Source organism: Giraffa tippelskirchi, chromosome 13 (assembly GCF_054371585.1).
Source record: "Giraffa tippelskirchi isolate mGirTip1 chromosome 13, T2T-mGirTip1v1.2.pri, whole genome shotgun sequence".
NCBI classification, from domain to species: domain Eukaryota; kingdom Metazoa; phylum Chordata; class Mammalia; order Artiodactyla; family Giraffidae; genus Giraffa; species Giraffa tippelskirchi.
The window spans coordinates 56643236-56652483 of NC_137287.1; the positions used below are offsets into that span (position 1 = coordinate 56643236).

General features: G+C 44.7%; 1 long non-coding RNA gene across 1 annotated transcript; it reads right to left on the reverse strand.

Annotated features, from left to right (window-relative positions):
- Positions 1 to 5687: 5687 nt before the first annotated feature.
- Positions 5688 to 9212, reverse strand: LOC145532367 (uncharacterized). Its single transcript, XR_014073174.1, has 2 exons — positions 8444 to 9212; positions 5688 to 6630 (listed from the first exon to the last, which is right to left on the reverse strand). It is a non-coding gene; the product is annotated as an uncharacterized LOC145532367 (long non-coding RNA).
- Positions 9213 to 9248: the final 36 nt, after the last annotated feature.

The following is a 9248-nucleotide window of genomic DNA, read 5'->3' on the forward strand; positions in this document are numbered from 1 at the left end:
GGTTGGGAGCTCAACCTGGACTAGCTCAACCTAGTGCCTGGACTAGGAACTAAGATCCCACTAGCTCTGAGACATGGCCAAAAAAAAGCCCCTGAAAGTAACAGGGAGAAATTTTGCACTGAGCATGGGGTTTAGTCAAAAGATGTGGAGTCAAAAGATGTTGGTTGAGTCAGTCTTGCTGAGCTGGTGCCAAGGGGCTTCAGGCAAACCCTTTAACCTCTCTAATTCCTTATCCCAAACAACATACTTCTGTGGTTGTCTCCAAAACTACATGAGTTCATTGGTACATATGTTGCCAAGCCACATCAGCCTGGAAGAAAAAAGTAAGATAGTTTCCTTCAGTCTACTTTTGAAATGAGTTAGGGCATAAATTTATACGGAGTCAAGGTGCTTTCAAAATCTATTTCTTTAGGTTTTCTTTCACCCCCAGACCAATCTTCCACTGTTATCACTCTCAACTCATTTGGAGGTGAGAGAGTGGGTCCTGGGGGTCTGTTTATTTATTCTCTTTGGAGCTCATTCTGAGTCTGCTTCTATAAATGAACTTCAGAGGCAACATCTCAGGCAAGACTTTTCATCTTGTCAGGGTTATTTCTATGATTTGGAAATGAATCTCAGACACACACCTTGATTAGAAGGTTGGTTTTCATCCGGGCACACGGATTTCTCTTATTTTCTCTTATGACACAAAATCAAGTCATTGGTCTCAGGTATTTTCCAAGTTATGGTCTTAGGAACTTGATCAGTTTATAATGTCAATAAAAACATAATGAACTATGCTTCCATGGTTCCAAGTCTGGAAAGACCATTGCACTGTTACCCTCAAAAATCCTTTCTTAGCCTAAAGGAGAGACCACAGGGTCTATGTCAGGAGTGTGGACCCTTTCTATGCTCTCTGGCCTCCCACGTCCCCCGTGGTAATGATGGAGAGAGTTAGAATTGGCTGCTTCCTAGTTTTGTAACAAGTGGATTAAAGTCTACTGGAGCTGTTCACATCACCTTACTGTGACAATGGGCTGTACTGTGAGTCCTTGTCTTTTATGGAGAAAAGTTGTACCTATAAATGATCTGAAGAAAATAGCTGCACTTCAGAGAAATGAAACGGGAAATCTATTCACAGTGAAAAAAAAAATACAGCCGTGAGTGTCATCTTCTGCCATGAGAGAAAATACATCATACTTTCTTCCTCTTTGCCGTCGTAGTTCAGTTGCTAAGTCGTGTCCGACTTGTTGCGAACCCATGGACTGCAGCACTCCAGGCTTCCCTGTCCTTCACCATCTCCCAGAGTGTGCTCAAATTCATATCCATTGAGTCGGTGATGCCATCCAACCATCTTATCCTCTGTCACCCCCTTCTTCTCCTGCCTTCAATCTTTCCCAGCATCAGGGTCTTTTCCAATGAGTCGGCTCTTTGCATCAGGTGGCCAAAGGAGTACAGCTTCAACTTCAGCATCAGTCCTTCCAATGAATATTCAGGGTTGATTTATTTTTGGATGGACTGGTTTGATCTCCTTGCAGTCCAAGGAACTCTCCAGAATCTTCTCCAACACCACAGTTCAAAAGCATCAGTTCTCCCATGCTCAGCCTTCTTTCTGGTCCAACGCTCACATCTGTACAGGACTGCTGGAAAAACCGTAGCTTTGACTATATAGACCTTTGTTGGCAAAGTGATGTCTCTGATTTTTAATATGCTGTCTAGGTTTGTCATAGCTTTTCCTCTAAGGAGCGAGCGTCTTTTAATTTCATGGCTGAGGTCACCATCAGCAGTGATCTTGGAGCCCAAGAAAATAGTCTGTCACTTCTTCCTCCTCTAATACTTGATTTTTCCTTGGACTCAGGGAGCCTCATGATAATCATCCACTAGATGGCGCCATCCGTCTGTTTATCCACCAGCCTGCAGCCCTTTCAGGGGTTGAATCCAATTTTGAGACTAGAAAGCTAGAGGGCAAGATTTCCTTAGAAACACCGTATCCATTAAAAAGTAAATTAAATAAAGATCGCTTTGAATATAAAGTGCCTATGAAGGTCCCAATCTCCTAGCTGCAAGGCTCAGTGTGCTAAGCAACTGATGTGAGGGGATTTTGTAACAAAGCCCAGACAATGCAAATGGACAGAAGGCATCAAGGAGAGAAGATTCCATGGAACACCCTCTCTTATTTTCAATAAATATTGCAGTTGCCTGGAAAGTGCATCCTAGTGTTTACTTCCCCTGACTGCCCACAGGAACTGGAGGGTTGGATTCCCACGCTGGGTGAGAGCAGTGACTCCTTCTGTGAGCCTGTCCTCATCTGGAAGTCATCAGGCCACTTTCAGAAACATTTTATGTCTCACTCGTGAACGGCGCTCACATTTCCAGGTCTTTCCCTGGGTTTGAGCTCCGAGGGCACGTTGGCATGAGGAACAGACATTTCCATGCGGGGGTGTCTTGGCAGCTCCAACCGCAGGCTGAGCTGGGCCTTCTGTCCGCTCTCTGGCCTCCACCTTGGCTGCCCGGCTCTTGCCTCGCCTCTCTTCTGCTTTCCTCTGTCCCCTTCTCTTATTAGACTCTGGGTTTTTTGTGACCTCCGACCAGAACAGTCTGCTACTTTCTTTTTTTTTCTTTTCAAAGTTTTTTTTTAATTAATTTATTTTTAATTGAAGGATAATTGCTTTACCATGTTGGTTTGATTTCTGCCTAAAAGTTTTTTATTATTATTATTATTAAAAAATAATGATCTGATTATTTCGGATTCACAAAGAACGAGACATGTCCTTGGTGGGCTCTGATTACCTCTGAGCTCAGGACCACCTCTCCACCTGGAAGTGGGGGCGGGGGTCCCAGAGGTGGGGAGGGGGGGCTCCCTGCTACTGGACCACCAGGTTGATGAGATGTGGGGCGACAGCTCTCCCCAGACCACCCCGTGGGGCGTCCACTTGCATTAACATCAACATTGCGACCTGTCACCTCTTAGCTTCTCAGGAAGGCGCCTGGGACACGTTTGGGGAAGAATTTGGGCAAACAGGCAGCTGCCCCCGTCCTGTGCAGACTCACGATGTTAGTCCGCTGCCTGGGCCCCCTCCTCTGCTCCCCACCTTCATCCATCCGAGGTGCCTTTACTGTACTTGTTACATTTGTTGGGCAGACTTGGTCCAAGTTGTCTAAAAGCAGTCATCCGGGGTGCTTTCCAAAACTAATTTTATGTTTGAAGTTGAAGGAGAAGGAAGGGTGTGGGGAGGTGGGGGTGAGATTTCTACCCTCTGTAGCATCATTGGAAGAGTTGACTGTGTCCATTTTATTTAACCAAAGAGATGAAAAAGAGACAGGGAGAGAGAGAGATGATTGATATTAATAGATCAGGGAAGATCCCCTGGAGGAGGGCATGGCACCCCACTCCAGTATTCTTGTCTAGAGGATCCCACGGACAGAAGAGCCTGGGTGGCTGCAATCCACAGGATTGCAAAAGAGTAGGAAACAACTGAGCGCGCGCACACAGCAGATTAGATGGATGGATGGATTATGGACACATAGATCAGTAGAGAGATGATAGATATGACTGGTGGATGGGTAGATAGATAAGTGGAAGATGGTTAGACAGACTTTATACTTCGGTTTACTCTACCTTTTTGCAAAGGTAATCCAAAGGAAAGGCACAAGTAATTTTTTTAATTGACATCATAGAGAAATCCTATTTGCATATTTTTGGTGAAATGAGCTGTGGATCCTCCTCTGGTCTGGGATACCCTGGCAGGATACTGCAGGAACACGTCAGAGTTGAGAAGGCCATGAGCTCCGTCCACAGAGAAGGTGGGCAGCAGTGGGGGAACAGGAGGGCCTTTCTCTGTAGCAAAAAAGCCGAGTAAGAATTCAGAAGCAGAAGAATAAACACAGGGCTTATCCTGCCTGGAAAAGGCCGAGGGCACTTCCTCGGGTGCGGAGCCGGTGTGGTCCTGTGAGCACTGTTCTCTGACCCAAGCACGCTCTGCAGGGTCAACTCCTGGAGGAAGACAGGCTACTTAGATGGGAGGGCATACCTGATAGTGTTTTGGCCCTTCCATTCATAAATTAAAATTTTCAACTTGAGGTCACAGTAGAAAATGCTCTTGTCTTCTCTAGAGGTCTTAGATATATAGTCAGTGACTTATGCAACCCTCAAGTCGGCCTAAGTGCCCTGAAGAAGCCACTTTAAAAATGAGGATGATTAATTAAGACCAGGTCCACCTCGTGCTTCTGCTTTTTAAAAAGTTTCCTCCAAACAACAGCTTTGTTGTCTTATGGACTGCTGTACATACAATGGGCTCACTTGATTACAATGCCACATGCTTCAGATATTTTTGCTGAAACTGATCAGGCCCCAGGGGACCCTCAGAGATGGGGGAGGTTTATGCAAATACCCCCCAGGGGAGATGAGGAGATGGCTTCAAAGGTTTAGGTCTCGTGATTGATAGCAATAAGAAAAAAGACTTCACACAGTTACAGGGTAGGCTCAGGTCTTTCCTTTTTATATCCTTGTTTACAACTTTTCCTATCTTGGTGAATCTGAAAATATTGTGGTGGAATTCTGACTTTTCTTCTGCCTTCTCTTCTAGTGGAACACTTTAAGGAACCAAAGGATGAAAGACGCTCTTGGAGATTCCGGTCTGATCTGACCACTTTTAATGTCTGTCTAAAGAACATGGAAGCTTCCAGTGCCCACAGAGTTTTCCCTAGTGTTAACTTGTCATCATACTGCTTTTTTCTCCTGGATATTCCAAACAGGACCATTTGGGGGTATTTTTTCTTAGTTTATGTAATAACCTCCTGTGCAAAATATGTTGTTATTCCTTTACCTACCACACACGAGAGTCAAATGAGATAAACCTAAACATTTATCCAAAAAGCATAAAATTACTTCAGAAATACATTTGACTTTCTTTAACTTCAGCTTATTTTGAAAATGCCATGGGTTTGGGTATATGGATGTTTTCTGGATTTCTTGTTTATCCAACTGATCTGTCTGAGGATGTTTCTTAAAGTCTCCATAATTTCCTTATTTTGCAAAAATCAAGTGGGTGACTTATTATCAGAGTTATTGTGAACATAAATAAAATATTAATGCTGTAATTTAATTCTTTCATTGAAGTAATTGGGAAAAACATTATAATGTATAAAGAACTGTAAATATTTGTATTTTATGTCCATCTCATTCATTTCTAAAATTCACCCACATGAATAGCGTAGAAGCAAATGCATTTGCAAAGGTGTGATATAGAACAGTGCAGAGTAGACTATAATCATATAATAAATGGTAGTGTATAAAGAAACCTGTTCCTCTGTTCTGTGATACATGAAAACAAATAATAGGAGCCTTTTTCATGTACCTCACCAACATCTCCCTGTAACATCTTGTAGAACAAGACCCTAATCTCTGTGCACATACAGGGTGCTCTAAAATGTGCCATTGTCTTTGCAACTGTAATTAATTGAATTTTGTCTACAAATAAATATGCATAACACATGTAATCATCACAAACTGCTGTACATCTGAAAATGGGCTCTGGTTGGCAATGAGCCATGCTGAGTGACTCTAGGATGGACATTCAGTCTTTCTGAGCCAATCAGGGCACTTTTTTAGGAGGAAAACCTGATATCATGGTGATGAGCATCTCCTTTTCTTCCATCCTTATTTCTTTGACTGATAGCATTTCATATTCAATGAACACATCTTTGGGAAAACAGCTCAATTCATTTTTACTGGATAGGCTGCATTGCATTTTGCCCCTGATCTATGACAGTGGGTCGGTCAGTTTCTTTGAAAATTGTTGGAGAGATGGTGGTTGTCAGAAATGAGACAGGATGGCACAGTAGCACTTGATTGGACTGATCACTGCCTGGTATCTATCACTGCCCACGAGACCCTGTGCTGGGGCTGGAGTCGAATAGAAGTTTATTAGTCTCTGCCCTTGGCTCATGGATTTCTGAGAAACACAGACAGCTGGTCCTCCTGCCGTGTTGGACGCCGGGTCCCCTCCTTTTCTGTTTGGCCCTAAGTGTATCATTGACTTGGCCCTCTCTCTTTCTAAGTGTGTTCATTCATTCATTTGTTCTTTCAACACATCTCTACCTAGTCTCTACCACGTGCAGGCATTGCGCTGGGTCCAGGGAATAGAACAAGCTGCAATGCCAGCCCTGACTCCTGTTGGTGGAGCTCACATCACGTCAGGGAAGAACCATGTTCAGCAAAGAATCATCCACAAGGGCAGAGACCAAGCTTCTGTCGCCTGGAAAGGGTGGTGTTTGTGTTTTTTAGCCAAAGAACTGTGGGAAAAAACAGGATCATCTCAATAAAATGGGATTGCCGTAGCAAAACTGGCCGTGGATATAGACTTGGATTTTTTTTTTTAAGCCAGTGAAAGGAAAGCTGTGTTTCCCACATATGGGTCTTTTGTGATGGTCAGAGCCTACAGAGTGGGGTTTAGCATCTCCTGTTTCCTTTCCTGTCCTCTTTGCTTAACTACCCAGTAGATTTTGTCTTAGGGGCTTCTGTGGGAATGCAACTCATAGGAGCTAGAGTGAAATTAGTGCCCTGGTTAGTGGGCTATCAGGATTATTCCTATTGGTGTTTGGAGAACACAATGAGAAACAGAAGAAATCCAGCTCAGGAGAGTTTAGCCCCTGCAACGAGAAAGAGACACTGGGGTCAGCTGGCTCTTTGCTCAGAGCTTTTTTCCCTCCTACTGTGGATCTTCACAGAAGGTCCTCTGTGGGATCCCTGAGACTCCAGCGTCCCATTAACAATAGGAGTTTGGAGACTTTCCACATTGGCCAGGGTTCCCTGGCAAAGAGCAAAATCCGCTCTGGGGAGTTTAAGCAGAGGACTTATCACCTAGGTTATATGACGCCCAGCATCCTCAGTGGGACTGAAGAAATTGAAGAAGTTCTAGGCTGAGCTGACCTTCAAGAAGCTCCAGGAACTTCTCCCAAAGTCACAGTGCAGCAATGGCCACCGAGGCACTGCAGGGCTGTCATCCTCAGAAAGCCACCTGCCATCTCAGCAGGGTCTGCGAGTTCAGCTCTGTCCACCGCAGCACGAGGCGTGCGTTGCACCCTGCTGTCCCCCTACGTCAGTTTGGTCCTTCTTCGTGATAAGATTTACACTGAGAGAGACGAATCTATTTTTAATTTTACTCACTACCAAGGGGGCACTTTTCAGACAGTATTTCCAGCTTTATCCCTGACCAGGACTTGTCTGATTTGCAGTCGTCTCCCTGAACTCAATGGATACCCACTCAGTCTTGGTCACACTGGTTCAACTGGCTGTGAAAGTGGCCGTCTAGAAAGTTACAAAGACTTGAAAAAATGCCACACCACCTCCCCTGCCTTTCTGAACGCTTGTGTACCCTCTCAGTCACTGACAGAACCCTGCATAGACTTGCTTCTTGATAAGCTGATGCCCCCATGTGCGCATTTACCTCTCAACTACATACACACACTGTGGCATCTCCTACACTGAGGAACATAGAGCGGGCATGCTACAACTGGCCATTGGTTAGATTATACATTTATTAGCTCACTCTAAAGTTGGTCTCCGTGGGCTACACACAACATGGAAGAAAACTGCAGCCCCATGACCTATTGAAAAATGTGACATCTCGTCTGAGTGCTGGGTTGTCCTTCAAAGAAAGAAAATAAATGTCATATCTGTCCTCTAGCGTCTCTGATTTTCGTGCAGTCCTGGCTTTGTACTTTGGGGGCTGGGAAGAGTCTGACGTTTCACGACTGCTTAGAATTAAGCATGAAAAGCACTAGGCGTGTAATTCTGGGGGTGGTAGAGAGAAGCTGGGCGGGGTCAGAATTAATGGAATCTGAGGGCGGGGGTGGGGGGGGTGGCGCTCCTCACTGACTCCCTTTGTGCAGGAGGAGAGCAGATGGCAAGAGGATGGAAGAAATGATTACTTCAAGTTGCTCAAAAATTGGGAGTGGGTGGGAATAGAGTCACTGTCGGGTCAAGTGCTTGCTGGTTGGACTTAGGGAAGTCAGTGACGGTGAACCTCGGCGTTCTAAAGAGCCTTCTCCTTAGACATTTAAAATTCTTCCAGCAAAATCCTCCAGCTCCACCTAAGGCCATGCCTATGAACTTTCACAGGTAATTTCCAAGGACTTATTGAGGCTTAGTTTTTTCTACCAGTGGGAGGCTATGCATCATTCTTAATCTGAAAGCCCAAGGGGGAAAGAATTTATGTTTGCTCTCCTCCCATCTCTTTGCTTAATAACCCTGCTCCCAGCTGTCTTCAGTAACATTCTTGGCAGAGAGGCAAGCAGGACCACCCTCCTTGGGACCCGGAAGGTTTGTCCTGATTAGATGTGAGATGTGTCTGTTTCTCACGTCTAATCCGGACACATCCTCCCATGGTGGGCACCCTGGAGGCGAGAAGGAGGGGGGTGTCTCGAATGAGTTGTATAGCAATGGAATGATCACGCTACTTACCCAACAGTGGATCGTCCACAATTCAGCTCTTTCTGGCTTAGAATATACTGTGCTGCTTTTGCGTCGTTTCACTTTCCCAATCATGTTCTATTTGTTTAATTCCACAATGTCTCTGTATTGCCTGAAGCACATGCCAGTTTGTGGCGGGGAAATTTGTCCTGGAAGCACATTAGGTTCACAGATGATGCAAGTTTATACCAACTATCTATTCATGGAGAGCATTTTTTGTGTGTGTGTGTCCTTAGTTGACAATTAACAGGTATGTGATTTGATTAAACAGTGAGAAACTGTTTATGCTAGTAGGCTAGACAACCATTTCACTCCTTCTATATTTTTAAAGCAAAGATTGAAGTTCACTTTTGAGGATCAACACCTGAGGGCTGAGATAGTGGCTCTCTTGGGAGAGACCCATGTGGCGTGTCCTACGACACCGTGCAAATAGCAATATGCACGGGTAGCTGGTGGTGAGCAGTCAATAAGATCATATAGAAAGAACAGGATGAAAGTCTGACATAAATTCTCCTCCTTGTGTAAGGATAAAACTGCGTATTATATTCAGATACAGGCTGAACTGAATCAAGTCTTGTTTCTTTGTGGCCCATGATTATCTCTATAGATATGGCCCTTGAGGTTGCAGTCATTCATCATCCAAAGGACATGGAGATTTAATTCCTCCCTAAAATAAGATTGATTCTGAATATAGCTGGTCCTCTGCCCTCGTGCCTTAGACACACATCCTGCCGGCCACGGAGGCAGGCATGGAAGATGCTGTCCATTCCGTTGCCATGACACCAGGCAGTGTTTC